Source organism: Equus asinus, unplaced genomic scaffold (assembly GCF_041296235.1).
Source record: "Equus asinus isolate D_3611 breed Donkey unplaced genomic scaffold, EquAss-T2T_v2 contig_583, whole genome shotgun sequence".
Lineage (NCBI taxonomy): Eukaryota > Metazoa > Chordata > Mammalia > Perissodactyla > Equidae > Equus > Equus asinus.
In genome coordinates, this window is record NW_027225275.1 from 410,913 (window position 1) to 416,500 (window position 5,588).

The window sequence follows — 5,588 nt, forward strand, 5'->3', positions numbered from 1 at the left end:
TCTCCCACCGCAGGGGTCCTCAAGGGTGCTCAACCAACTTCCCCAAATCAGCCGCAACTTTCCTCTGCTTTACATGTCAGTTTCACCACGCAAAAAAGTCTCAGGCCCCTCTGACCTTTCAGCATGGCTGATGACCAAGCCTCAAGCCCACAGGATAATACTATCTCCCCATCCCACAGCTGCATCTGTCATAGCCCCCACTGGGTTTTATAACTGACATTTATCACTTGACCCAGGTGGCTGGGACAGCTGGCCTCCTTTGGACAAAGCAGGCAAGCTGCAGGGTGCTCCTCTCCTACTGCCCCGCATGTATGCACTCACGGAGAGGGCCAGGGGAGGGCCAGTATCAGCTCACAGACACAGATTTCTCACAAGGTTAGTGCCTTAGGGAATAGGAGAGCATGGCTTTCCTGACTCCAGAGTTGAGGGCAGTACCTGCTGATGGAAGGGCATGCCTGATGAGTTCCCTGTCTGTTCCCTAGGGTGTCTGCCTTGTGTGGTCACACTCCTTTGGCAAGCTGTTCTCGGCCTTGTGACTTGACGAAGTCTTTCCCTCTCTGGGTGTCAAAAGATTCATTTGTGATGAGAGGCAGTGTCTGTCAGAAGAACAAATGAGGCCTGGAATGAACCATCAGGCAGAGGGACAGCTTGACTGACTCTGCGGTCTGTTGCAGGCAAAGAGGGTGAGAAAACCACCACTGCCAAACAATGCAAATGGGCCCTTGGAAAAGTAGAAGGGGATGTGAGGCACAGCTGAGGGAAATGGGGACCACTGCCTTCACTGGCAAATGATCACTGGAAGAGTGTGCCCCACACCATCAGAGCCCTGCTGACCCGATACTCAGCCATCGTGAGGGTCACTGCGAGGCCACAGGCACCAGTCACAAGGCGTGTGTAGTTGGAGTGATGGGCTTAAATAAAGGCAAGAGGGCTCCTAAAGGGGTGAGAGTCAGCAGGAACTTTGGGAAAGGTCAGGGACTTGGGGATGGTGTGAGTGGTCCATGACACTCTCCTCAGATTCCCAAGATGCCAGGTGTCTGGATTACAGCCACCTCCACACCCCACCAAAGCAGCCACTGCCACCCCCCCCACCCTTTCTCTCACCACTGCCAATAATATCTCAGCATAGGCCCAATAGAGCGGTGAAAGCTGGGTCCCCAGGTCACATCTGTGGCCTCTGAACCAGACCTGGTTTCATGGGGAAGGGGGGCATGAGGCAGGATGAAATCCACTGAGGCATGGGTGGTGAGGATCCCTGAGTCCCATTCCAGTGTATGGTCATGGCAACTGACAATCTCTGGACCACAAGACAGTCCTTCCAAGACCAGGCCAGAGGCAGCCCGTTCCCTGGTCCCAAAACCTGGGGTACCCAGCTCCTCCCAGGGCAACACAGGAAATGATGGAAGGCCTGTCTCACCACTCACATCCTTCTCCCCACCACTGCCGAGACAATCAACCTCCCTCAGGAGGAAGGACATGGTCGGCAAGGACCCGGATGAAGCTGGTGCTACCTCCCATGTCAGGCACATGACATGCACAGGAGCTTCCTCCCAAAACAGGGGCAATGACACCTTCCAGAAAACCTTCAGGACTCAGGGCCCTTTCCTCTGTCCTTGCCCCACTGACAGAGTCTTGGCCCAAATGAGTGGGACAGTCAGCCTCCTTTGGGTATATCAGGCAAGCCCTAGGGTGGTCTCCCTCCGCCCCTCCTCGGTAGACTCAGGGAGTGGGCCAGGAGAGGGCTTCTCTCAGCCCTTCTTGTCAGGTATCTCCCAAGGGGAGCACCCTAGGCAGCAGCAATGCAGGCTTTCCTCAGTCCAGAGTGGAGGGTGGGAACCGCTGATAGGAGAGCATGCCTGTGAGTTTCCCCTTCGTTCCCTGGGTGGCATGCCTGTGCTGCCACACTCCTTTGGCAAGCCTTTCTCAGCCTTCTGACTTGACACAGCCTTTCCAACTCCTGGGGAAGAAAGGTTCATTCGTGATGAGAGGCTGTGTTTTTTCCAGCAATAAGTGAGGATGGGGATGAACCAGCTGGCACAGGGAGAGTCTTGCTGCCCTTCTGGGTCAGATGTGAGCAAACAGGGCTGGAAAATCTCTTCCAAGGAGGCAGCAGTGACCTGAGCGGAACGGGGGAAGGGGATGTGAAACACAGCTGAAGGAAAGCAGGCAAGCCAGAGTGCGCCTCCCCCTGTGCCCTGTGGCTGTGCACTCAGGGAAAGAGCCAGGAGAAGGTGTCTCTCCGCCCTTATTCTAGGATTTCTGGCAAGGGTAGTGCCCCAGGCAGCAGGACATCAGGCTTGTCTGACTCCTGGAGCTGAGGGTGAGTCCTGCTGAGGGAAGAGCTTGCATGGAGGGCTCCTGGTTTGCTCCCTAGGTGGCCTGTCTGCCTTGCCACACTACTGAGCAAGGCATTCTGGGACTTCTGAATAGACAGGGCCTTTCCTCCTCCTGGAGTCAAAGGGTTCATTTGTGATGTGGGGCTGTGATTTTTCTACCAGTCACTGAGGCCTGGAATGAGCCAGCTGGCAGAGAGACAGCCTGGGTGTCCTCCCCTAGTCGTTGTTGGAAAACAGGGTCAGAAGGCCTCCCCCGTGAGAAGGCCAGCAGCCACCTGAGCCGAAGGTCAGAAGGGGAGGTGAGAAACAGGAGAAGGAAAGGTGGACCCTAGTTCACCTTTGAACATTTCTACCCCAGGAGGAGGGAAGACTGTGCCTAGTCTGTCAGAAGGCCTGGAGCTCCTTGCAAAGAAGAGCGGCACAGCAGACTGGCCACCTACGTAACGGATGGGGCATCCCCCCAGGTAAGTGCTTGCACTGGGAGGACCCACCCACATGCCACTCTGGGGCAGAGGGAGAGGAGAACCCTATAACTTGCCGACTTTCCCAAAGAGGGCCAGCCAACGCAGCCCCTCGAGCCAAGACGGTGTCCATGGGACTGCTAGGAAGGAAAGAGCCCTGGGTCCAGAAAGTTTTCGGTGAAGGGTCATCAGCTCTATCAGAGGTAGAAGCTGCTGGAATTCTGGTGTGCCCGACCTGGGAGCTGCTGCCCGCCGCACCCGGGTCCTTAGTGCCCTGCCTGGGCTCCCCAGGGAGGATGCCAGACTTAGTCTTGGCCTTGGCCTGAGGGATGCCTGCGGTGATGGGGGCGTTCCACAGTTGCCTGGGCTTCCCTGGGAGAGTCAGAGATCCCTGGGTGGTGGCCTTATGGAACGGGCCACCTCTGGCCAAGTCTAGGGGAGGGAGCCGCCTCAGGGTCGAGATGGGTGGTGGCCAGCATCATCCTCACCAGGAGCAGCCCTCGGGGATCTTTCGCAGGGATTGTGTCACGCCCCGCCTTCCCCGTCGGATGCTATCCTCCTGCACCCAGATCCAGGTTGGAGGCCACGGATGACGCCTGGAAACTGCCTTTCAGCACCCTGTCTGGCCTTCCCTGCGCCTTGTAGGGCAGCGGTGGGAGAAAAACCTGTAGGGACGGCTGGACGTTGGCTTCGTGGGCTGCCACGTGGGCATCCAGAATCTTGGGGACCTGAGGAGAGGAGGGCAGGTGCACCCATGGCCTCTCTACCTCCCCGACCTGACCTAGGGTTCTGACTGACTCTCACGACTGTGGGAGCCCTGCTCCCTGGTCTGAGGACCATTCCTCCCACTGTGCATGCACGGGTGGGAGGGAGGGGTGGGGGGAGGAATCCGGCCTCTGGCCTCACTGGGAGCCCCGCACTGGGTGGGGGGGATCTGGCGGGGTGGGGGCGCCCTCTGGCGGAGGCCCCGTGCAGCTGCCAGGGAGCTGGGGTTCCCACTTCCTTCAGGGCTTCTCATGACCCTTTCCCCTCTCTGCTCAGGTAGCTGCTTTCCTCCTTGGAAGAGGTTTTCTGGCCCTGTTTGCTCCCAACTGACCCAGAAGGGCAGCAAGACTCCCTGTGCCAGCTGGTTCATCCCCATCCTCACTTATTGCTGGAAAAAACACAGCCTCTCATCACGAATGAACCTTTCTTCCCCAGGAGTTGGGAAAGCTGTGTCAAGTCAGAAGGCTGAGAAAGGCTTGCCAAAAGAGTGTGGCAGCACAGGCATGCCACCCAGGGAACGAAGGGGAAACCCACAGGCATGCTCTCCTATCAGCGGTTCCCATCCTCCACTCTGGACTGAGGAAAGCCCGCATTCCTTCCGCCTAGGGTGCTCCCCTTGGGAGATACCTGACAAGAAGGGCTGAGAGAAGCCCTCTCCTGGCCCACTCCCTGAGTCCACCAAGGAGGGGCGGAGGGAGACCACCCTAGGGCTTGCCTGATATACCCAAAGGAGGCTGACTGTCCCACTCATTTGGGCCAAGACTCTGTCAGTGGGGCAAGGACAGAGAAAAGGGCCCTGAGTCCTGAAGGTTTTCTGGGAGGTGTCACTGGCCCTGCTGGGAGAGGGAGCCCCGGGGTTGTCATGTGCCCAACATGGGAGGTAGTGCCTGCTTCATCTGGGTCCTTGCTAGCCATGCCCTGCGTCCCAAGGGAGGTTGATTGTCTCGGCAGTGGTGGGGAGAGGGATCTTCGTACCTCACAGAGACCTCCCCTAATCTAAGAGATGCCCTCTGAACTCAGAGAGACCTCTCCTGACCTCACAGAGCCCTCGCCTGACCTCAGAGACACCCCATCTGACCTCACCTGGATCTCCCCTGACCTCACAAAGAAACCCTCTCACCTCACAGAGACCTACCAAGACCTCACAGAGACCCCTTTCTGTCCTCAAAGGGCCCTCCTATGACCTCAAAGAGACCTACTCTGATGCCACATCCTCCGCTGAACTCATAGAGACCCCCTCTGACCTCACAGAGACATCCCCCTGACCTCACAGAGATGTCCAACATCACAGACACCCCATCTAATCTCATAGAGATGTCAAGTGACCTCAGAGACCACCTCTGACTACAGTGACCCCTTCTCTGACCTCAAAGAGAACCCTGGTGATGACACAGAAACATCCCCTGACATCATAGATTCCTCCCCTGAACTCAAAGACCTCCCTGACCCCAGAGACATCCCTGATCTCATAGAGACCTCCTGTGACCACACAGAGAACTCCTCTGAAATCACAAAGACTTCCTCTGACATCAAAGAGACGTTAGCTGACCTCAGAGACCTACTGTGACCTCACAGGGACCTCCCCTGACTTCACAGAGACCCCATTTGGCCTCACAGAGACCTCCTCTGTTCTCAAAGAGATGCCATCTGACCTCACAAACTCATCCTCTGGTTTCATAAAGACACACCCTGACCTCAAAGAGACCCCACAGAGACTTCCTCTGACATCACAGGGACCACCTTTGACATCACAAAGTCCTTCCTGACCTCACAGTGACCCCCTCTAACCAAACAGAGACCCCCCTGACCTCACAGAGACCTCCTTGATCTCACAGAGGTCTGCTCTGACCACACAGAGACCTCCCCTGACCTCACAGAGAGCCCTCTGACTTCACTGAGGCCTCCTCTGACCTTGCAGATAGCCCCTCTGACCATACACATACCTCCCTTGCCCTGATGATGACCCGCTCTGACACACGGAGACATCCCCTGATCTCACAGAGACCTCCATGACCTTGCTGAGACC

At 57.0% G+C, this 5,588-nt stretch overlaps 1 long non-coding RNA gene across 2 annotated transcripts; it reads left to right on the forward strand.

Moving 5' to 3' along the window:
* The first annotated feature begins 2,561 nt into the window (after positions 1-2,561).
* Positions 2,562-3,972, forward strand: LOC139044074 (uncharacterized). 2 transcript variants are annotated; one of them, XR_011501133.1, is made up of 3 exons: positions 2,562-2,800; positions 3,315-3,543; positions 3,839-3,972. It is a non-coding gene; the product is annotated as an uncharacterized lncRNA (long non-coding RNA). The 2 variants fall into 2 exon arrangements; XR_011501134.1 differs by having other exon boundaries at positions 3,843-3,965.
* The last annotated feature ends 1,616 nt before the right edge of the window (positions 3,973-5,588 follow it).